The sequence below is a fragment of the Manis pentadactyla genome, chromosome 4 (assembly GCF_030020395.1).
Source record: "Manis pentadactyla isolate mManPen7 chromosome 4, mManPen7.hap1, whole genome shotgun sequence".
In the NCBI taxonomy this organism is placed as follows: Eukaryota; Metazoa; Chordata; class Mammalia; order Pholidota; family Manidae; genus Manis; species Manis pentadactyla.
The window spans coordinates 85953748-85978425 of NC_080022.1; the positions used below are offsets into that span (position 1 = coordinate 85953748).

Below are 24678 nucleotides of genomic sequence, written 5' to 3' on the forward strand. Positions count from 1 at the left end.
GAGCTGCAGCAGTGCAGACCTGGGCTGAATCTAGACATGTTCCTCTTCCACCCTGTGAGGCACTGAAAACCAACAAGAACTGTTCCATCTGTCAACAGTGAAACAAAGAATGAAGCTGGCTATTCCCTTGGGGGAAGGCCCCACACATAGCTGTCAAGTGGATTACATTGGACCAGTGCAGTAGCCCCTGGGGGTTATAAATGGGTCCCTACTGGAATAGACACTTATTCTGGATTATGCTTTGCATACCCAGTGGTAGATGCAAATGCACAAAAAAGTCCATTAAAGGATTGGAACAGAAGATACTTTACCAATTTGGACCACCAAGAGACGACATCCCAGCAGATAGACATACCATGTTACATATCATCCTCAGAGCAATGGGTTAATAGAAAAATGGAATGGGCAGTTGAAACATTTGCTGTATAAAACAGGAGATAAAGGCATGAGGGGCTGGCTGGCTGACACACCTTCAAGAGTGTGTGCTCACACTTAACATGAAGGGAGCTAAGCGAGGTCCCCACTGCAGAGTCCTCCACTTTTCTGGGGGATCTGGAGAAGAGGTGCTGAGGGAAGATAATAATGTAACTATACAGTTCTTCCCCATATCACCACAACTTACTTTTTGCCTACCTGATGGAGTGGTCCCAGGATTGGGGTTACAACTGTGGGTGCCAGAAGCAGGGAAGATTACCAAGAAACTCTAACCTTACCCTTAAACCTTAATGTCAGAACTCCCAAGGGCCTGATTGAGTGGATTGGGCCAAGATGGAGCTGACAGTGAGCTCAGCTGTGCTGCCTAGTAGCCTCTGCACCTGTGTAACCCTACCTTACGTGAGCGGGAGTGGACTGTGGGGGAGGCACTCACTAGACTAGTCCGGACCACCACAGAAGCCAAACCTAACGTCCCTTCCACAGGAGAAAAAGTTTGGGTAAAGATAAATGACAAATGAAGAGAAGGAGAAATTATAGTTGAGGATGAAGGGATGAAAAAGTGGGGTATGCAGTGAGTGAAATCCAACATTTTATTAAGCATACCAGTTTCCCTGAAGGGTGAAGCTATATGTTTGCCAAGACCACCTCTGTTTTTGAAACCTGACAAGGCTGAACGACAGCCTGCAACCCAGAGTTACATCACTCTGGGAGGAACCTTGGTCATAAGATATGCTGATGAACTAGACCAATATGAAAATGTTTGTGATGACTTTATAGGACACATGAGTTGTCTCTTTGAATCAGTCCCCACCCCATACTGGCTCCCCCAAATGTTAGGCCTATTTACATTGGTACTATTCTGTCTGCCATACCAGATGTAAGTGCTGTGATAGGTATGATCCTTTCACTGTGAGGAATCTGTTTGAAGACCAAGGGGGTGGCCTGTGATATAATGAGTCATAAGAAATACATATTTGGCCATTCAGTGTGTAACACAAAATGTTGTTCTATTCAAAGGCACATATCCTTCTTGCTTTGCTTCTCTGCTTAGGTGCTCAGAAAATACAGTCTCCCTCCATACTTTGAACTCCTTCTCAGTATTAAATTATTTCCAGGGGAACTGGGGCTAAAGAGAACATCTTAGATCTCATTAAGTATTATGCCACTTAGAGAAGATTTTTAATTTGTCTTTTTCTCCCTTTTGTTATATAATCAATAACTACTAACACATATTTCTTAATGATATAAGTCTTGGACAAGCCTGGAAAATAATGCTTGATTAACCCACAAAGGCTCTGCCTTACATAGAATGTATCATCTATGTTTAACAAGAGATGCTTTGCATCTCAGAGGAAACAGAAAAGGAATACAAATATTTCCAAAGTAGCTCAGCCTTTTTAGCCACAGAAGGAAAATCCTGTGCCTAGATTCCAGAATTTTTTTCCTTGTCTTGATAATTTTCCAGCATATGTTTTTACTCTTCCAAATGCCACATCAGAGTCACAGACGGCAGCATGATCTGAGCAGGTTTGAGCTTCTCTGTTCTTTAATCCAAATCCTAAATTAGATAGAAGTTGGTATTAACCTTTCAGCCTTCCCCACCCATCTTACCCTTCTTGCTCCCCGTTGTTCTCATCTCAGTGAGCTTTCAGTTGTTTGATCCTTTTAGTATTTTTATTAGCACAATTAAAGCACCAGTAATGTCAATACCATTTCCCAGCCCTTTGAGCACTTCTTTGTCTCAATTTATAATCTCAAATTTAAATTAATTGAGGTATCAGAAGAATGCTTCTGGGTGGCTAGTTTTGCCCATTTATAAAAGTCGATGTAATATTGATAGTAGGTTTTGACTTGGAGTTTAAAAATTAAAATATACATTCAGCTGTTTCTATTAGTACAAAATACTCTTCCAATATCCCAACATTGGGCTTAGAATTTTTCCATTTTTCACTTTTTACCCAGATGCTTGATATGGTTTAAATGTGACCCTAAGTCTTAAAACTACAAATTGCATATACATTTCTTCTATTAAGATCTAAGCTAATGCAGCACATTTCAATGACCATGGAAATATTAATTCCCGCTCAAAGATACATGGGTCATAGATGATTTTTAACTTTTCACTTCTTTTTAGAATTCAATGAAAATGTATTAAATATCTACTATGAGAAAGACATTGATCTGGGAATTTGAAAGGCATTGGACTGAGATACAATGATAAGTATAAAAGGGTCTTCCCTCAGGTCAGTGTATGTAACTGACTCTTATTTAACTGCTTGACCCCAACATATTATATAGTACACATTACTTTACAATAAAAAAAGATCTATGCTTACAGATGCCATTGATTCTACTTGTATTTTGCTACCCATTTCCATACATTTGTGTGCTATAACATGAAATTCTGGGCTTGGTTTAATGAATTAATTCATTTGACAAATACATGAGCACCTACTATGTTCTAAGCAATGTACATGGTACAGGAGATAGAAAGTTATCTCCCTACTCAAGGGATATGCACAATCCAGTTGACCAGGCCAGCCAGGTAGTGCACAAGGATACTATAATATGGAAGGGGCCATAGAGGTATGCATCTGGTGTTCTGAGAGCCTGAATAGAGACCTCTGTGCTCACATTTTTATGTTTCTCTCCACCTAGGTCCTTGATAACCCACTTCAATCTAACACAAGTCTCCTAATCTCTAAAAGTCAGCCACCTGGAAAAAGCACACAATCAGATAGACTTTTTAATCTGGCTCCACCACTGACAAGCTATGTGTCCTTGGACAAATCATTTTAATTTCTCTGAGTCTGAATTTATCCCTGTGTCACATGGAGATGTTAATACTTCTGCATATATTTGGTGTGAGAGTGAAGAGTGATAACTTATGTAAGGTGCTAGCAAAGCCCCTGAGCATAATAACTGTGAGTACCCTCACCCTCACAGTCACAGTTTAAATGACCTTATTGGTCATATCTCTTGTTAATGAGCCTAACTCAAACATCTAACATGCATGGAGCATATACAATGCACCAAGGCTCCTCAGTGTATTATTTCAGTTCATCCACACGCTGCTCAGTGAGGAGGTGCAGCCCAGCCAAGTGACCTAACTTAGCTCCTGCGGTGAGTAGCACACTCTTGGTCCCAGACATCCCCATTCCTCCCTATGAAGAGCCTAGTGTCCCCGTTAGTCCCTAGCTTGAACAAGCTGTTGCATATTTGCCGTCTGACATACCCACCGCTGCCTTGTCTGACTGTGCCTTACTACCCATTATCCCCAGTTTGAAGCTTTTTGCTCTATGAACCTTGTATGGGAAGGAAGTTTTTAAGCAGAAAGCCACAGGGAAGACTGTACTTCTGGGAATAAAGGTCTTCCTTCTACATAGTCTTTTCCTGTTTCATTTTCAATATGTTCCCCAACCAAGTGCTTCCCAACTATTGCAACCAGCCTTGTAATTAAATTTTGCCAAAGTACTGCAGGCTGGGATTAACTCACAGAAACCTTTTAACTCATTCCTGTCTGCTATTTGCAGTTTATACTTATCATCTAGAAGGGAGAAAACTTGTCCTTTAACTATACTATAAGGTAGAGCACAATAAGTGTCATTAAGAAACATACAAGGTGTTTCAAGACAACAGACCTCACAGAATCTTAAGGCACCCATGCCTGGCTTCTCACAGTGTCTTTCCATGACCACTTGACAAAGAGATCCTGATAGCCTGCCAATAATCTCTTATTAGTTATCCACTGTTTTACTTCCTGAAAAATCTATTCTATTTCCCTTTCCTTCATGAAAAAGCTATGGTTCTGTGAACATGCAGTCTCCACCGTGATCTCCCATACAACAGAAAGGAAAGACGATCTGGATTCTTCCATCTGTGGCAAGCTTTATGATAAAGTTACGCCAGAAGTCAAATGGCTGGCTTTGTAATGCTAGCCTTAAAAGGCAGAGGGCACAGAGGGAACAAACTTAACAACCACCACTTTCATTACAATTCAAAGATGCAAAAACCTTTTTGATCAAAAACCACACATTCATTCAGTTCATCATTCCTGGAGGTGACACACTTGAAGCGGTCAGACTTGTGGAGATGTGCAGACTGAGCTGTCTTCATGATATGTAATGAAATGTCCACTGTTAATGATTTACAAGCCCAAGACATCTGAAATCAAGGGAGAACTTCATATCTTATGAGTTGATGTCCTTTAGTTTTAAGGTGTTGTGTTTGGCAGTTCAGAAGTGTGTCTTCCACCAGCCTCTTGTTGTCATTTGAAAATCTGAGGAAATTTTATTCATGCCACCATCTATCTTCAGTCTGTTTCTTAGTCAAGGTTGTTAACTTTGTCAGTAATTGCTCACATGCAGTTTAATTCCCTCTTAAATTTAACATTTTATGTGTCCAACAAAATGAAATCATCTACTTTTAATTTATCATCACTCATTACAATCACCTTTAATCTAATATTGAATTATTCTTATTAGGTTCAATAATGTAGTTGCTACAACATGCATATAAAAGCTTAGGTGTCTCCAAATCAGGTCAAACATGTGCTAAGAATGAACCCTAAAACGTGCTCTTTAACTGGTGCTTCCTAATTCCATAATTTCACATCCTTTGTTTTGTTGCTCAGACCAAAAATGTAGGAAATTTTCTCACTCTTTACTCCTGTACTTCATGCCCCTCACCTCAACATTAGATTGTTAGGGTCTATTGACTCAATTTCCTAAAAATCTCTTATCAACTTTTCACCATTCTTCCTGCACCAAGCTAGTCCAACCAACGGTAATCATATATTGGTCCTCGAGATCCTCTTTGTCACTTTAATTTATTCTTCAACCTGTGGTCAAAGTTAATCTTAGAAAATTTCAAATCTTTTCTTTCACTCCCCTACTTAAAATCTTTCAGTGGATCTCCACTCTCTTATTATCATTGTTTAATATGGTCTGGCAGGCCCCACACAACCTGAAGCACATGCCTCCTTTGTCCTCTGCATTGGCCATTCTGTCCTTTGCTCTCAGGCATTGGCCACACTGGAGGATCCAAGCTCTGTTCCACCTCAGGATGTTTCTGTATATTGTTCATTGTCTGCCACACCCTACAACCTTCAGCATCGCCTTAACCAAGCTAAGTATCATTTATCCTAGAGATAACAGCTAAAATGTGCATGCAGAGATTGTTTTCCTTCCCCACCCACCTTCCCCAGCACACTCCTAACTGGGCCCTCAGTTCTGTGTTTCCAAAGTATCCTGCATTCTTCCTTCACTGATCAGCTGATTCACAACAGTAATCACTTGCTTAAATTTGTGTTCCCTAGCATGATAGTAGGTAAAAAGGCCTTAATCTATGAATCCAAATGTGCAAGAAATAGAGCATTGGTTTGTTTTATTTAAATCAACTTAAATCCAACCCTGTTTAATCAAATGAATTCCAAATCTCACCAATCTGTAGAGAATTTAAATTCTAATAATTATTACTAGGGCTTGTCATCCTTTCCTTAACATCACACACAAATCTGAGTGGGGTGTATTATTCTGTCCCAGGACATTTCAGAGGCCCATCCTGGTTTTAGTACACACTGGTTACTGGGAAAAACCCCATTTTCCCTTCTCACATTGTCTCACATGGCCCCTGTCTGCTCTGTGCCATGCTTGACGCCTGAGAATCTTTCCTGGGAGTTTTTACTCAGGGACCATTCTTTCTTGGTGACACTGCAAGTCTTTCTCTCTCCCCCACTGTCCACTATTTGTGAGCATAATCTTTCAGAAAATCTTTTGAGAAGAGGTTGCTTTACCTCCTGCGGAGTAAAGAAAAAACCTTGAAGAAACAAAAACCATCTACTTAAAAGAAGAAAGAAGAGAATAACAGAGGAGGAAAGAACACACACAGCAATGTGTGGAGACAATTGATGAGGGTGTTTCTTGCCATAGGATGTGCTCAGTATACATATTGATTGAAAGATGAATGGATTTTAATTATTAATTCATAATCCCACCATGTTTTAAATGTTTTAAGAGTGTTGACAGACATGTTTCCATGTTTAGAGGGAGGGAAATGTGAGCTGATTTTTACGAGCAGCAAGTAAGGCAGCCTTTCTATCCCCCATACTACCTGTCATAGCTTTACATCTGACTCCAGGTCCATAGCCAGCTGTGTACTTGCGGGCACCACCACAGTCATCTTGGTAAAATAAGAGAAAAGTGAATTAAATCAAGCAGCGCTAACAAATCACATACTACAGTACTTAGATAACCTTCCTCTCAAATGGACAAAACATTTCCACTTCTCTCTCCCACAGCTGAGATAAATTTGAAAGGAGATTTATTACCCTCCTTTATAAAGGCCACACACACACAAACACACATACACAGGCAGAATGAGAGAGAGATTGATTCTGACATAGGTCAGCAGGATTTCTTATTTTTCCAGAAGACATTAGGCAACTGGGCTATGCTAGCAGAAATTTCATTCAATTTCTAAGGTTACATATTGTCTAATACATGGTTGATGCTTAAGAATATCAAATAAAGAACAGTCATTTCCTGGGAATTGAGTTTTCCCCTAGCTATGAACATTTGGAGTTTGCAAAATGTGTTTGTTCCTCCAGTACTGAAGCCGATCTGGACTTTAGCAAGGCACCTGTCCTACAGAACTAAATCTTTTAAGAGCAAGCCCCTAGCTCCCAGAAGCACATTTGCTCAAATGTTAAGTAGGCTGCAGTTCAAGTAATTTGCTGCCTAACCACCTCGTGACAATCTTATTCTGCGTCTGTGTTCCTTCTCCAGCTCCCCTCCTGCTTGATGCACCATTTCCTCTGCACTATCAGGAATCTAGTTTCATTTCCCGTTTCTGGCTTGCATTTCAGCGGCCCTTCTCATCCACTACTTCCATAGACTGATAATCTTACTAAGACTCAACCATCTTGCAACAGATTTCATTATTTGGATCTCAAAAATAGCCACAACCAGTCAGAGTCTCACTTGAGGAGCCCCAGCTCCAACCCTAAACAGGCTGTCAGACTACCCTGTCTGAATCTTTATCAAAGAATTCTAATATTGATTTCTAGTTTTAAAAGCATCCCAGGATTTCAAGATACAGATATACAAAATATGCATACCCTGGCCTTCATTCATTTCCAATTCATTTCAATTATTGGGAAAGCCAACTTTTGAAACCAAGATACTCAGCTTCTTTAAGCAGACTCCTTCATTTAATAATCAAGCTAGTGCAGAATCTTTTGCAGCACACACTCTGAAGACCAGACAGGAAAAATGCTATTACCCTTTTAATCTAAGGACACAGGACACACTTCTCCACAGGGTGTTAGGAACTTCGTAAAACATATGAACCCAGAAGCATTGGATCTAGTGATAGTCAACAAGCAGAGGCACATGTCCATCCTCCTCACGTAAGAAAGCGCACTTTCTGATGTTTCAGAAGCTATTTCTTGACACAATTATGAAAGAGAAATGTACCATTTCACATTTACCAGGTGAATATCACATCACATATGTCATATGACAGATGAGGATAAAATCAAGTCACAGAGCATTACTGGAGAGAAATCACATCAAAGTATCCAACCATAAAATAGAGCCCAGGATGCTCTCATAGGTCAGTGCCTCTAATGGAATAGCAAGTCTAGCGACTGTTGCTCATGTACCTGAGGGCCAGTAATCTATGAGACTCATGTTCACCCAGAAATGCTTTCTGTTGGTACCTGCCTGATCCTCAGCCTCACCATCCTTCTAGCCAACCCAGACCATCTGACCCACTCTTAACTTCAGCCCTGTTACATCACAAGCAACCAATCCAAGCCTTAACAATTTAAGAAATGCTAACCCAATGTTTGAATATGACACTCACTCCAACCCTGACGTTGCTTCGTGGAACACACATGCACAGTCATGTATAGGTAGTTTTCTCCTGCTCTCTCAAATTCTACAAAAGCATGGTTTTTGAAACTAGATGGATATAAATTTTAATCCTATTTTCACTGAGGACATCTCAGTATCTGACTTCGTACCTAAAGAATGACAATAAATCATTTATTTATGGAATTGTTAAAAGCTTTCACTGAGATGATAAATATAACATTGCCTAGCAAAGAATCTAGCACATGATAGATGCTTAAGTAATTGCTTTTTAAAATTGTTATACTACATTTCTTGTGTGTTTCTCTAGTTTTAGTCTGATATCTCATTTGTTGAAATTTTCAATATCTACTCTCAAAAATTTCAGTACTCTAATTAGGCATTTATTCTTCCAGGTCTAAACTGTCCAAATAAAGCAGCACTAGTCATAGGTGGCTATTTAAATATAAATTTTAATTATTTATTTTAAATAAAACTAAATATACAGTTCCTCAGCTGTGCTAGCCACATTTCAAGTTCTCAATGGCCGAATATAGCTAGGGGCTACTGTTTTGGTCCCCAGAAATAGAGAACATCGCCATTATGGCAAAAAATTCTATTGGACAGCACTGGCATAGATAATAACTGAAGGACTTATTTATCTATTCCATTACTTAGCCTGAAGCATTTCATAACCTCTTCCTTTATGTGTCAACAAATAACAGATGGCCCAGAGGCCATCTGCTTCTATGACACCAGTTATTAAACTTGAAAATTATTCATGCTTAATTGTGGTCACATGAATACTAAAATTTTCAGTTTTGAGTCTTCTATTCCTAGTTCAGTATACCAGTGTACAGAAGAAATTAACCTGGAATTTAATTAACTTTTAGAAATGGAAACCACATTAAATATCCTTGAAAGATTTTGAAAGATTTTCCTCAAAAATTTAAGAGCTGGATATTCACAAAAATTGAGTCACAGAGGAGTACTAATGTCTAATATTTTATGTCCAATTTAATAGTATCCATATTGACTCATGAGGAATCTCCATTTCAAATCCTTTAAATTATCTGATTCCTTGACAATTTGAAATGAAACAGACTAAACAAAGCACTCACAGAAGGACTCCCAGGCTTTATTGTTGGTATCTTTCTGCTGCTACTTTCTAAAAGGCCATAGATTACCCTTCAAGAAAAATCTCCCTTTTATTTTTCTAGGACCTCTACCCCAAAGCAGTCACCAGCTTAGAGTGAAAAACTACCTCATTTAATGGAGAAGATCATGTAGCATAAAATACAGTATGTGCTATTATTTACTATTCATTCATTCAGTCAGTAAATATTGAGTACCTGGTGTGTGTCAGATTGTTGATGAAATCCACTGTTGGAGATACAGTGATGAACAAAATAAGTATGTCCCTTCTTTTATGGTGCTTATAGATGAATATTCTAATTCAGCCTGACTTGGAGTAATAAAATTATAAGAATTTTTAGTTGGTTTATTTTCTCACCTCAGACTAAGTGATTGATTTTTCTGTCACCATCTGTACAGAGGAAGGACATTCTGTTCCACTAACATCTTTATATCATAGTCAAGTCAAAATCATATTCTCCAAAGCCACCCAGCCCTGGTCTGACTTAACCAGCCCTCAATTTTGGTTAAGTCACCAAGATGTCAATATGTTTCACCTCATAAACAAGCTGTAATTAGTGGGCATTGGTATCTGATCTATTCTGAGGAACTGATCTGAAAAGGATACTGATAGATTTAGCGGTACTGAGGGAAATATTGTGGTCTACTAGCAATATCTTCCTTGGGTTCAAGAGATAAGAAAATATTAGATATGCCCAGTTACTTGCACTACCTGGGGAAAAAATGAAGGTGCTGGTTGGAGGAGGTGCTATTCCAGAGCAAGAAGCCAAGGAGAGCAGATCTAGAGGCATGGAAAGCATTGAGTCTAGATGACTTGCCTCCCAACTGCCCATAGGTTCTCTGGTGGCTCCCAGTCTGAATTGAAGTCTCATTCTCTGTTACTAGTTTTTCTAAAAAAGTTCTCTCTCTTTTCCAAACTTCTCCCTAACCAATGCATCTGTTCACATATAAGTCATGTTGTTTTCACTGTCATTAAAGTTAACATTCTTAAAATTCAACTCTAAATTTGATGTGTTTTTCATTTACAGCAAACCGAATTTCAGAACAACAAATAAAAGTTAGTCATGTAATTAGATCATTAACATAAAATCCTACCCAACTGTTAAGGAGAACTATGTCAAGCTGGCCATATAGAGCTCATGATGTGTATTTGTTAATCAAAGTGAAGATGAATATGTATTTAGTGCATGAAAGGTAGAACAATAAAGCAAAGTATACTGTGAAATTCTGTTAGCAAAAAATGCTCAATTTCTTATTTCTGTACCACTAATACATAAATATTCCCTAAATGATTTTTTTTTTTAATTTATAACATCTCCTCTTCCTCCAATCAGTATATATGTGGGTATATGTGTATAGGGGGTGGGGTTTGGGGGTAAAGATAAAACAGAAGAATAGAAACTAGCTATAAAATTACCAATGAACAATTTACTGCGATGTCTGGCATCTCATTCTTACCACTCTATAAAATTACTTAATGTACTGAAGAAACAAGTTATTTCATGCCTGCAATTTGTATAATGGAGGTCTGTTCATCTTTTAAAACATATATATTGTGTGAAAGGGTAATAGTACATATAGATATTTAAACTGAATGGCAAATGGAAAAAAAACTCATACAAAAAATAATGGCCCAAATTTATTCTGTCAAAGAATAACATTCTCGTGATACAGAATTTAGTCAAAAGAACTGAATATTTGTCTGTCTCTGCCCCCTTGTGGTGGTGATTACCTCTCAGGTAAGATTGGCACATTTTTACAGTCTTGAAACCCTCAGTTTTTAAAAACAGGGAGGAATAAAAGCAGAAAGGAATTATTATATTTAATAGATAATAGAATAATTTTATTTCCAACAACTATACTTAGAGTAATATCTGCTTAATTTTTAGGGGCTACTGTACAAGAATAATTTTAAATGCAAAATCTAAATTAGTTTGAGACAGAAACAAATAGCAAAATTACAGTTACTTTTTATTTTATGTTTTCAAATTCCTTTAATGGTAATTACACAGAGCTGCATATTACCCAGAAACTAAATAGGATTATATGATACATATCATTCAACCACAATGGAGAATGATTGAAGATCTGCTACATACCAGGTGCAGGATCTTATCTTGGGAAGTAAATGAGAAGCAATTATAAGCACAGTCTGCCCTCATGGAGTTTATGCCTTGTGAAGAAAAAAACAAGCAACAAATAATAATAATACCAAAGCATTACAATCTCAGAGGAGTGTTTGGAGAACAGAATATGGTTCTGTGAGAGCCAAGAAATAAAGAAATGTATCTAGTGAAAGGAAGCTAAAAAGAGTTTGAAAAAGGCAGCGGAGGCTGTGCCTTGATGCAAGGACAGGGAGTTGATGAGAACACTGTACCTCCACTCAGTTTTACTGTGAACCTAAATCTAAAAAATAAAGTCTACTAAACAAAAAAAAGGAAGAAATGTTTCATAGCAAAGGGCACTGGGGTAGGTGTTAGGAGGCAGGCACAAGAGGGTAGGCAAAGGTTCTGGCCTGGACAATGGCATGGAACATTCTAGGGTCTGGACAGGGCAGTGGCTGGAGCCCAAAGAAGGAGAGAGGTCGTTGGAAAGGTGTTCAGGGTCCAAAACTTGCATAGACATGTGGGCCATGTTAGGAATTCTGGTCTTTAAGAGTAATAGGGAGCTAATAAAAAGTTTTAAACAGGAGAGTAATATAATCTGATTTTTATGTTAGCAATATATTTAAATTTTTTTTAATCTTAAGAAAGGGGGATGGGAAACACAAAAAAACACACTGCTTTTATTGAATTATCACATAGTGAGTGTTTACTAGATGTCAGACTCTGTTCTAAGCCTTTAAGAGTAAAAATTTAATCCTTACAACCCATAAGGTAGGTAATAAACTATTATAGTAGCTTCAACAAGAGATGATGGAAGTTTGAACTAGAATGGTGACAACAGGAAGGACTGGTGAGACTACATATGGAAAATAAATGGAAGAACCAGTGATAGGCCGAATTCAGAGACTGAGGAAGAAGGAGTGAGGTGAGTGACTCCTTGGCTTTTGGCTTGTTCCATCAGAGGGAAAATGGGTGCCTAAAACAGAGAACTCCAAGAAAGATCAAATTTGTGGAGTTGGTGTGGTGGAGGAGAGGAGAGGAATATATATATATTTACCTGTGATCTTGGCAACACTGAATCTGAGGCGTTTCTGAGACATCTAAGTGCACATGTTGGGTATACCCCAGAGACAGGGTTGAGTCCAGAGCCACTGACTGGCAAATTATCTCCTCACAGATCTTGCTGATGGTCAGGGGGAAGATGAAATTGCCTGGGGAAAGAACAGAGAAAAGAAAGGGTGCAGAGCTAAGCCTGGAGGAGGACAAATATATATTGGCCAGATAGGAGAGGATGAGACTGGAAAAGAGGGGAAAACAAAGACAAAACCTCTGACCAGAGGAGCTTAAGTTATCTTAGTTGTAAAAGAATTAACAGACTTTACTTAAAAAAGATGCCAGAAAACTGCAGGAGGAAGAGTCACTGAATTAGCACAAGAAAGGTGTGGAAATTGGAGAATGGGTTGTGAATGTAGGCAAGTTCCACGGCAACCAACCAGGGACAAAATCACTACCAATTGGTTCACTGAATGGCTGACTCACTGACCCCCAACCCATCAAATGGACTGATTTGACAAAAGATATACTTTTTAACATATGTTTTTATGTTTTAAAAGGAATATTCAATTTGATGACTGAATATGAAATAGCTCATATGCAGTAAGTAAACTTTTAGTTTTCTTAGAGGAATTCTCAATTTATACTGCATTTTACTCTTCTTTTAAAACATCATTTCGTACTGAGCCACCCTCTTAGCATTCACCTGTTATAATTTACACTATTTTTAATCAGTTTATTTTGTGCCATTCTTTAACACCTTGTAGCCCTTTCTTTTCACTGTTTTTTGTGTTTCAGGAGTCATATTGCAAATTGCTACCAACCAAGTCAAGATTCCCTAATTGTTCCTTGGCAGAAATTGCATTTTGAGTTTTATGGAGATGTGATATTTTTACCCAATTCTGATTCTTTGGGATGAATTTACATTTTAATTCTAAATTTAAATTAATTTCAACCTTTTATTTAATTTTTAATGTAACTTAAAATTCTGACTTATTTTAGTGTCTGTCAGCTTCAATTTACAGTTTAGTCTTCACCAAAGTTTAATTTAAACTTTAATGCTAGATATATAAAAGGAAAGCTGGTATGCCATTTGAGGAAATGGCAAAAAAAATTTAAATGTTTAAGTTTACTGAGATAGAGAATGACATTCAAAGATAACTGAAAATATTTCAGAGGTAGGTAAGTGATCCTGTAACATATAAAATGGGGGGAAAAAAAGAAGGTTAGTAAAGAGCTTTTCCTTTGAGAATTTTTTAAAACTTAACACTGATTCTTTTTTGCTAACCTTTAGCATGTATGGATTTTTTGCCCGGTTCTCAGGTAATATATCAACCTTAAAATGTTAATGTCCAGGAGATCCTGTTTCATCATTGGGAACCAGCTTAAACATCCAAATAGCTTCAATTACTAAAACTGTTTGGAATTAACTGATAAATTTGGTGAAGCCAATCACTTGGCAAATGGCCATTCAGTGAACTCGTCCTTTAGCAAAGTATTTTAAAATTAGGAAATGTAACAAAATTTCCAATTCATGTAATGAAAACAAGCTTCCTTTTCTCAAGGCTCTCACAATTTAGCAGAGAGATAAATACTCTACTAGTTACGAAGTTTCTAATAAATATTTAGGAAAGAGAGGGGTGCAAAGTTCTGTGGTCGTACAGGAGAGAGGGTAGGTAAACAAGCAGCCAACTTTGCCTCAGGAAAAAATTCACAGGGCTCACAAGAGTAATGACAAGACAGCTGATGACTGAAAGATTTTTCCAAGTATAAAAGGGAGAAAAAGGTATGTCTCTTTACAAAGTCTGAAGGGCATGCTATCTTCTGAGAATGGCAAATAAGTAGCTTCAGCATTCATTACTCAGGAGGCCTGGATAATGGAAAATCATCGGAAATGATGAATGAAAAAACACCAGTAAAGTTGATTTATATTTAGGAAATAGAATTTCTTGTTTACTGATAAGACTCAGAACTTGATTGGGCATGGGGGATGACTGGAGGAGCCGATCCAAAGATGATCGGCAATTTCCGACTTGGACAAATAAGCAAGTGGTTGAAACAGGGAGGTTTAGAGGGAGAAATATTAAAAGGAAAGATATTTAGAGAGAGGGATTGTGAATTCAGTTTTAGAAATGCTGAGTTTTAGTTTCAGTAATGTGCAGTATCTGAATTGACAAAGTCACATAGAAACTGATGAAATGTTTAGAGAATTCAAGAGTAATGTGTGTATTAGATAAAAGATACAAATGAGAGGCATATATTTTGTAACTGGAGCCATAGGAGTGAACAATATTCAGCAGAATATTTAGAGTTTGAAAAAAAAAAGAGTTTTCTGGGGTAAACCCTGAGGAACACAAGTATCTAAGGAATAGTCACAGAAAAAAGAATCCCCAAAGCTGGACTGAGAAAGAGTGCCTACAAAAGTAGTGTGGAGTGAAAAAGATACAACAGAAAGAGGAGTATGTTTCAGCAAAGGGAGAGTAGTTAACAGAACTAAATATTTCAGGAAGGTTGAATGATATAAGAACTAGGCAGTTTCTACTGGATGTGTTACTGGAAAATAGGCAAATCATGAGAGTGGTGAGGACACAAGCCAGGTGCTTGGAGAATGAGAGGTGAGGAAGTAGAGGAAACAAATAGAGATAATGAAGGAGAAGAATTCAGAAAGTGGTTTTTCTCAAGATCTTAGGGATATGAGCATGCTTAATAGAAAGTGAAAATAGAGTGAGAGAGTTTAATGATTTATGGTGGTTCTACCACACTTGTTTTGTGGACAAGCTGCTCAATTTTTCTCTCCCCAATTCTTTCATTTGCAAGATGGAGGTATAAAATAGTGCTTCTTGATGAGATCTAACTGTATCATTCATGCAGAGCTTCATATATTGTCTGGCACATACTAATCGCTTAATAAATATGAGCCAATATTAAAAAGCAGAAGGAATAGGATGGAGACAGAAGGAAAGATGAGAAATGAGTATTTATATCCATGACCACGTAGATATGGCACAGAAAATTAACACATTCCAGTTTTGTAATCACTGTTTTCTTTGCCCAGTAGAAAGTAGAAAAAATGGTAAAGGAATCAAAGTTTTTAGAAGCAAGAAAAAGGATTGTATTCTTCCTACTTATGGAAGGATGGAATGAAGAGAAGAAACTAAAAATGTCAGGTGTCTTCTATGAATCATGTGTTAAAATAAATGCTTTGTTTATATTATCTCATTTAGTTCTCAAAATAAAGTAGAGTTGACCCCTGAACAACACAGATTTGAACTGCACAGGTCCACTTATATGTGAATTTTTTCAGTACATACTTTGGAAAACTTTTTGGAGATTTGCAACAATTTGAAAAACTTTTTCTTTTCTCTAGCTTACTTTATTGTAAGAATACAGGATATAATACACATAATATGCAAAATGTGTGCCAATCCACTGTATGTATTTTGGTAAAGGTTTGGCCAACAGTAAGCTATTAGCAGTTAAGTTTCGGGGGAGTCAAAATTAGACACAGATTTTCAACTGTGCAAGTGTTGATTGCACTCCTAAACTCCACATTGTTCAAGGGTCAACTATGGTTATTTGCATTTCCTAAGGGAGTAAACTGAGGTTTCTGTAATAGAGGATGCTGTGATAACAATAGTCTCAACCAATGACTCAACATGGAATACATTCATTTCTTGTTTTCAAAACAGTCCAGGAGGGTGAAAGTGCTCTTTCCTCAGTCATTTAAGAATTCAGACTGATAAAAGCTTTCGACAATATGGCTTTTAAGTTTTGCACAGTCATCTCCAGCCAAGTGGAAACTAGGAAGGAGGGGTTTTTGTCTGTTGTTGATTTGTTAGTTTGTTGGGGCCAAGAAGCTGGTATGGACCAGACTTGGGAGAGAAGGATAAGTATAACTTCTGCTCACTTCCATCGACTAGAAATCAGCCACATGCCACAACCAGGAGCCTCTGTCACTTTCAGCTGTTTGAGGAGGCTTGAGAGAAGGGGAAAAGCTCATGAGTTTATTTTAGAAGCACTGCATTTAAGATTAGTTTTTGTGTTCAAATGGAAGTTCACATGTAGAAGTAGAGCTTAAGAGGAATCTCAATGGAGTTTTGAGGAGGACTCTTTGAGATGTAAAGTAAGTGAAACCACCAAGCTTTGAAACAATTAAGATTGCCCCCCCCAAAAGATAATATGGTATCCATAGAATCTTAATATTTTCATAGATAAAATAGCACTGAGAGATCCCTACCTACTAATTAAAAAGTTAGTCAAAATAAAATGAGAAAACAGGTCCCAAATTGCTAAGAATTCAATTCACTATTCCAGAATATAGATACATAGAATTACTGGTCCAGAAACTACAGTAAAGAACTAAAGACATAATGTTAGTTGATAATTTATAATACTGTGGTTCGCTTTTTAACCTTCTCTTTTTTCTATCAATAAAACATTTGCTATGCAGTTAAAAATTATGTAGCAAAGGTATAATACTGGTCAAATATATGTGGGCTATTTAGGAACCAGAAATAGTTACTGTTGCTGCCTGGCAACTTGCTGATAATCTATTTTCAGTTTTTTCTACTGTATTTGATTTGTTTTCCTGATATATCTCATGCTACTTCTCTGGTAACCGTGTAAGCCAAGATTTAAACAAGCAAGTAAACAAACAAAAACTCACAATTTTAATGGGATTAATGCTCAACCTAGCAAAATCATATAACTTCCAGAGCAAATTCCTCCATGAACAGCAAGTACAGAAAAAGAGCAATAGACTTGGATTCTTGTTCTATTCAGTAATATCTACTTAAGTAATGTGGGAAAAGTCACTTTCATTTGCAGTGGCGGGGGGAGGGGGCTCATCTTTTCCATCTGCAAAATGACACGTTAGAACTATATTAGATGCAGTTTAAGAAACATTTATTGGTGTTCATTGTCAAAATCTATGTCAAGTACTGTGGCTATAAAAATGATTACAGTACAGTTGCTGTGCTAAACTATTCACCAGGTGTTCCTCTTTCTTGCCTGGGTTCACGAAAGACAAAGCTTCCTAGTCCCACTGTCCACAGACAGAACCCTATGGTTGGTTATGGCCAATGGAAGATGAACAACTCAGACCTGGATTAGCAGGCCTCTACTAAATTTCTAATCTTTCTCTTCTGCCATGCAAGTCAGAGAAAATTTCTTCTATTGAGGAAGTGGAGCCTCAAATTTAAAGTTGTCTGGATCTCTGAGTCACTGACTGGAATAGCAGACAGGTGCCCTCGAGAGATGCCAAAATCTGCCATATATTCATGTACGAATGAGATGTAAACTTTTGTCTGATAAACTAACAGAGCCTCATTTCCTCACAAGAAAAGACTATTTAGAAGGTAGACATAATGCAACATGGTAAGCATTTTACTGCCCTGGGCAGAGAAAGGGGAGAATTAGTTGCTTTTAAAGGAGTCTGGGAAGATTCATAAAGTAAGAATGAGTGTGGCAATCTAAAGAAACAACTGGAAATACAACACTGAGACAGAAGAGATGACAATCAGGGACGGGACTGTGGGGAACAGTAACATTTAAGACTTAAAGACAAGTTAATAAAGAAAACCAAGAAGAGAAGATGGAGGAGAAGAAAGATAACCAGAGGGGAGTGGTGAACTAGAAACCCAAAAAGGAGAATGTTCCAAGGCAATTCAGAAATTGTCAATAAAGTCACTTCCTGGGAAGTCATGAGATATGATCTGAGAAGAAGCCATTGGATTTGAAATTCTAGAAGTCTTAAAGAAAAAATCCAGACTATAATCATTGGAGAGATGAAAAGGAGATTTTTAAAAAATGTTTATAATAAATATAGAACAGCATTTATCAACAGTTTTTGGAAACACTGCACAAAACACTTTCCAAAAAGATGGACAGGTTTGTGGTCAAATACATTTGAGACATGCTGCATGCTCTGTACCTACAAGGAAATTGTCTAAAGATCTGTTTGTCATTTTCTCAGGTTGAAAGATGAGAAAAGGGGTGGAAGAGAGTAAAATTTGCTTACAAACTGACAGTACCGGAGTAAGAAAGCAAAAATAACATCCTTGGACTGACTGGTCCGTAAGTGTCAGCCAATAACATTTAGCTTCTTCTGTCACTAAATTTTGTGTCACTAAGCAAAACAGAACACTTGACTAGGGAAGAATTAGGATAAATTTGTAACTGAATGTGTTTTGAAAGTAAAAGAACAGATAAAACATGTTTCACTTCTAATGTAACGAATCTGTAGAGAAGTCAGATTGCCAGGGTGATCACAATTATGAGATGTGTGACTTTGGCCAATTTTCATAATTTTCCTTTCTCTGATCTGTAAAGTGGAAGTAAAAATAATACCTATTCCATAGGGTTTTTTGAGGAGCCAGTGAGACAACACATGGATATTAGACTATTGCCTGGCACATAAACAGTGCTCAGTAAATATTAATCCTGCTATTAACATTATTATGAAACTTTTCCTATCTCCTTCCACATAAAGCTGGCATATAGTAGAACTCAGATAATCTGGGCTCCTGGATGTAGTGATATTATTAACTCTGGAAAATCAATTTAGCATTAAAGCATAATTCTAGACTAATAATCAAGAGTCAACAGAAGAACTATTATGTTTGATTTCTTCGATTTCAGGTGGGGGAATCTGTACTTGAAAATGAACTGTCAATATAGCCATGATCCTTACAAGAGAGCTATACTTGTGGGATTTTCTCATTTAATCTACCTGATTGCATGAAAATAGAATAATTTATTATTCGTATTATACGAATAATGCATATTCGTATCTGGCAGTCACACTTAAACACACACATGTTCCTATCTGCGTGCATAGCGAGTCCCTCCTTTCCTGTCATGACTTTAACCATTGGATTCAATCATTGCTCAAAGAATCTGTTTTCTGAAAGGATAGTATAGGAAAATGTTTAGCCATTTTCATAATTATAGAGCAATTCTTTACATCTCAATGTGAATTAAAAACTTGAACATAAATTCTTATGCTCTGAGGAAAATGTGATTATATAGGTCGCTGCTGCCAAAGAATTCCCTCCCTGAGAATTTACACCTTTTGATGGTGTGGGTTGTGAACACGGTAAGAGCTTTCCTCTCAAATCTCCCGGACTGAGCTGCTGCCTCCCACACAGATATTTTTTTTAACATGGGATTTTAACTAATTTTTACTTTTAATTTCATACTTTTTCAGAGGTGATTTAACAGAATCCAGCTTTAAGCACAAAAAAGTTGGTAAGTCACCTCTCCCCATATTACTATAAAAATAAATACCTGAAATTATCAGCGGCACTGTAGTCTTAGGTTGTGTAGATTTAAAATCCTTGCTCTTCCAATGGTAAAATAAATTAGTAACCGGGATGTAAGGTATAGCATAAGGAATATAGTCAAGATATTGTAACAGCCTGGTAGGGTGAAAGCTGGAACCTAGAATTATGTATATAAATGTTCTACCACTGTGTTGTACACTTGAAACTCATGTAATGTAATACTGTGTGTCAACTACCCTTCAATAAAAAATAATTATTAAAAAAAAAAAAAAAAAAAAAAAAAAAATCCTTGCTCTGAGAGCAGCACTGAATTCCCCTTAGGATGTCTTTGAAGACGGATTTTTTTTACATCTGCCATCTGGGTCTTTTGTATCTAGCAACCTTAGAAGCCACGTCAGGCATTCCCGGTCTGTCCAGAGGGAGGTCCCGTTTGCCCATAATAATGGCGCCACCGTGAGGAGAGCAGTCTAAAAGTTCCCAGTTGCTGTCTTCTACCTCCACTGAATCCATGCACTCGGCCTTCCCTCTTCTGGCACCTTCATAGCCAAAAAAAAGGCAACCTATCCAACCACACATCTGTAATTCTACCTCACACCTCTGCTGATGGGCTTTGTCATATGGCAATCCAGTGCCCTATTTTTATTGTGTGATGTTTCCAATTTCTATTACATTCCCTCCAGTCAGCCACAGAAGAAATAGCTGCTGACTAACTCTGAAACTGCAAAACACTTGTAATATAAAGACTAGAGTAAGATCAGTCACACACACCCCGACTCTTCCCACCTTACCTTCACCTGGCCAATTCCCACCTGTTCTTCAAGTCTCTTCATGTGTAAGCTATGCAGGGGCACTTTCCCTCAGTCCTCCATTCCCTCCCAACATACACAGCAATCTGGACTAGGTCCTTCTATACAATGTTCTGAAAAACAGCATAACTGTTCTTTGTGGCATTCAACATAATTATAATTACAGGATGATCCCTAATTCTGTTTTAGGGTTTCTCTCCCCCACTAGACTATTTCCTGCATGGTTACTGCTCAATGAATGTTTATTGGAGGGATGGGTCACTGAGGCTGACCCCTTTTATTAAAGAAATAAGGCTGATGAGATTACAGCAGTGCTCAGATTTCAGTTATCAAACAGGCCTGATGAGGAAAAAAATAGGGACAAGCCACTGGGTCACTCTGAAATTTAGAAAAACGTCATTTCACCAGCTCAGCCCTTTAAATTTTAAATGCTGCAAATAAACACACATTGTTACTATCATATCCTTGGGAATACTATTTCTCCCCCATTATTGTTTGCTATAGCTGACCCAGAACATAAAATGTGGTGTCTGCTCTTGTAACCAATCATTTAGAGTACAAAGTACCATTGCAAAATAGCCCTTTGAGGAGAATAAAAATTTACTGCCATCTTCTATTTGTTTCCCTGATCAATTGCCTCTAATGGACACTCTGTTCTCTGCTGTTGATGTCTTTCCTGCTGCCTCTTTCTCTGCTTGGCATCCTCTCTGTACTTCTCACTTTTTACCACAGGCATGTAATTCACTGGAGGGTCTTCCTGTGCAGATTTTCCACTGTGTGGAAGATTCAGAGCACACCATTAACCCCAGACTGGCCTACTGACATTTAAAGAACTGCCCGGTTGTGCCCCTCCCTTATCAGCTGGTGTGTGCTCAGAAAATGCAAGCAATTATAATATCGTCCTGAGGTAAACATAATTAGGAAATCAAATATTTGGAGAAAAAAATATCCACAATAATGCTTTCCAAAGCCAAATATAAATGATTTATTAAAAATTGTCTATATTCATTTGTCAGGCTGATTTCCAGAATTTAAAATCTCATATAACATTTCTTTCCTTACTATGGTGGTACTTAAAAGGGTATTGGAAATGCTGTTCATAAGTATACACTCTCATGGAATTGCAGAAATCAAAATACCAAGAACAAATATATGCAAGGGAAGCAAAGCAGTTATAAATGTTTTTTCTTCTAAATAGATTCTCAAAATTTCTTCTTACTGAATAAACTCAACCATGTAAGTGGATTCCTCTAGAAAATATTAATAAACCTACAAGAAAATCAATTCAATAAATACCTATTAGGTGCCTGGTGTGTATCTGGCATTGGTGAAATATAAGAATGAATAAATAATTAACTATCTCTATTCCTCAGTATCTTCATCTGCAAAATGGTAGCAATAATAGTACTTAAAACAAGTATTTATTGTCATTACATGAATTAGAACATACAAAGGGCTTACGGCAGAGCCTGGCATCTAGGAAATGCTCAAGAATGATACTTATAATTATTTTTATTTACAGTTATGAAAAGGATTCAGCCTAGTAGTCAAGACTTAAAGGTAGGCACATACATGTCAACTTCACAACGGTGGTTCTGGCTGTTTCTAGTGTTTTCTTAAACCTAATTTGTCTTGTGGACATAACTATAGGAGTAAGTCTAGTAGTGTTCTGACCCCGTATTGGACACCTCAGAGACTTTAAACTAAACCAATAAAATAAGATCTTATCTGACCTCTTTCTTCTCTCCCCTCAAATACTTCTTTCTGGAGGAGGCCCAAGTTTCCAGCTCAGTCTATCCTGGATCACTTTTTGACTGTCCTAAAGTGAACATAAATATCAGGTTAACCCTGAATATAATTTGTTTATTTGTTCCTTTTTTTTTTTACAGTTGTAAAATGGGGATAATTATAAAAATAATGAACATCTATATAATCTTATGAGCCAGACTCTGCTGTAAGAACTTTCCATATATTAACTTATATAATTCTCACAACAACAATATTATCTCCAATTTACTGAGGAAATTGAGGCCCAGAGAGGTTAAGCAACTTTCCCAAGGGCACAGAGTTAATTAGCCAGATTTAAAACTAGTCGATGCTGTTAACTACAATACTATACGGGTCATTATCCCTCTGCATCCCCACCTAGATAATAAAGTCCACCTAGGCCAAAACTGGTGTTTCAAGACCGGAAGCCCCAGGAGCTCCTTAGAGAACAAAAAGCATTTGTTTAGTCCTGTTTGACAAGTTTAACTGTGCAGTTCCCATAACTAAAGTCACAGTACAGTTTGCCCAGGAAAACCCACATTTGCATCTGTTGCCCTGGTGACAGTTATAAATAGCACTCCCTTTCAGGATAATTTAAATTATATTTCTGATCTTTAACTTAATATGTTTGAAAATTGGAAATGATTCTGTCTTGAATTTGTCTTGTACATATTTCTGTCTTTAAAGCTAAATCAGAATATTCATCTGAGTCAGTCACCCCCGGCTAAAGGTCTTAAGGGGTATGAAGGAGTAAAGGGCCTTTACACCTCTGACACAAAGTGTTGACAATAATTCCAATTAGAACTCAGCTCTTTTCCCTTATTTTTTTGCCTAGTCCATGAATTGTTGTTGAAGTTGTTTCGTTAAAGGCATTTGAATGTATCCCTGACCAAACACTCTTAGTCGGTTTGAATTTGTTTTTTAATCTCTAGGTTGACATATTCACTTACCTGATCATTAAGTAAAAGAAGAGCTTCCTCTTCTGATTCATGAAGTTTCTGGGGTGGCCTTAAAGCTTTCAAGCATTTTTTCAGGTATATGTAAAGTAACAAATCCCTGTTTCCCACATCGAACTTTCATTTCTCCTGGTTCTGATTTTTAACTTAATATGTTACTGCTTTCTTGATACTGCTTTCTTTTATGACTTTTCTTTCACCTAGTCCTGAATACCTAACATACACCATAACGCCCAGTATGTAACAGGTGCTCAGTAAATACCAGTGGAGAGAACAAACACCCTGACTTGTCTGATCTTACAACTCTTCTCCTTATGGCACACTGCAAATTAGACTGAATACTTGATACTGTTTTCTTTTATGAATTTCACTTGTCTTCTCTTAACCCAAAAATTAATACAACTCACAATTATATGTCTTTTATAGTCCTACTGGGTATCTTCCTGCCACTTACCATTGTTTTAAAAATGAAGTGACTCCCCTGTTACAGATTAGAAGTAGATACCTGACTAGAACGCCCTTCTTGTCTTCTCCCTCTGGTGAAATACTACCTATCCTCCCGAGCCCACATAGAATACTGTCTCTTCTGTGAACCCTCTAGATAGAATTAATTGCTGCCCCATCTGTGATACTGTAGTTTTGTTTCTCTTGTATGATGAGTGTGCCCTCATCGGTCACCTCCCTCAGACGTCAGCTCGATCAGAGCAAGGACTACTACATCTTACTCACTTTTATACCCTCCCTTGGGCCTAGCACAAGGTCTGGAATATATGTACTTAAAAATTTTTTGATAAATCATAAATGGCACTTTATAGTATACAAAGTTATTTCAAATATATGGTCTTACCTTAGGTCTACAACAGTCTTATATAGTATAAGTTAGAAGTGTCTTCACTTCACAGATGAGATAACTGAGAAATACTGGAAGGTAAAAGGTATGGAGAGAGACTACAAGCCATTCTATAGGTTTCCAACTAAATGCATACAAATTATACATGACAGTTTTCCAGGGCAATAAAGATCATTTTGATTTAAGAAGACTTATTTGTTTGACTTTTTTTTTTAATGTCCAGAGAAGTCTTCTGAAATTTCTTTTGTTTTTTCTTTATAATAGCTGAGTTATCAGAGGTGCTATGATAACTTCACCTGACACAAAGTGTGCATCACAACCATACTTCCAAAATGACACAAGTCAAAGAAGACAGGCCTATAGGGAAGGCCCTATATAAGGAAGACCTGTACTTCCCAAGGTTCTCCATTACTTT

At 37.4% G+C, this 24678-nt stretch overlaps 2 long non-coding RNA genes across 3 annotated transcripts in view; one reads left to right on the top strand and one right to left on the bottom strand.

The window, feature by feature from the left end:
- Positions 1-3956: 3956 nt before the first annotated feature.
- Positions 3957-24678, bottom strand: part of LOC118911626 (uncharacterized) — a 78827-nt gene continuing 58105 nt past the window's right edge. For both annotated transcript variants that reach the window (XR_008997071.1, XR_005024516.2), the window contains exon 3: positions 3957-6615. This is a non-coding gene — a long non-coding RNA (uncharacterized LOC118911626). The remainder of the gene's footprint in view (positions 6616-24678) is intronic.
- LOC118911625 (uncharacterized) lies at positions 14298-24035 on the top strand. The gene is made up of 3 exons (XR_005024515.2): positions 14298-14387; positions 23390-23491; positions 23904-24035. It is a non-coding gene; the product is annotated as an uncharacterized LOC118911625 (long non-coding RNA).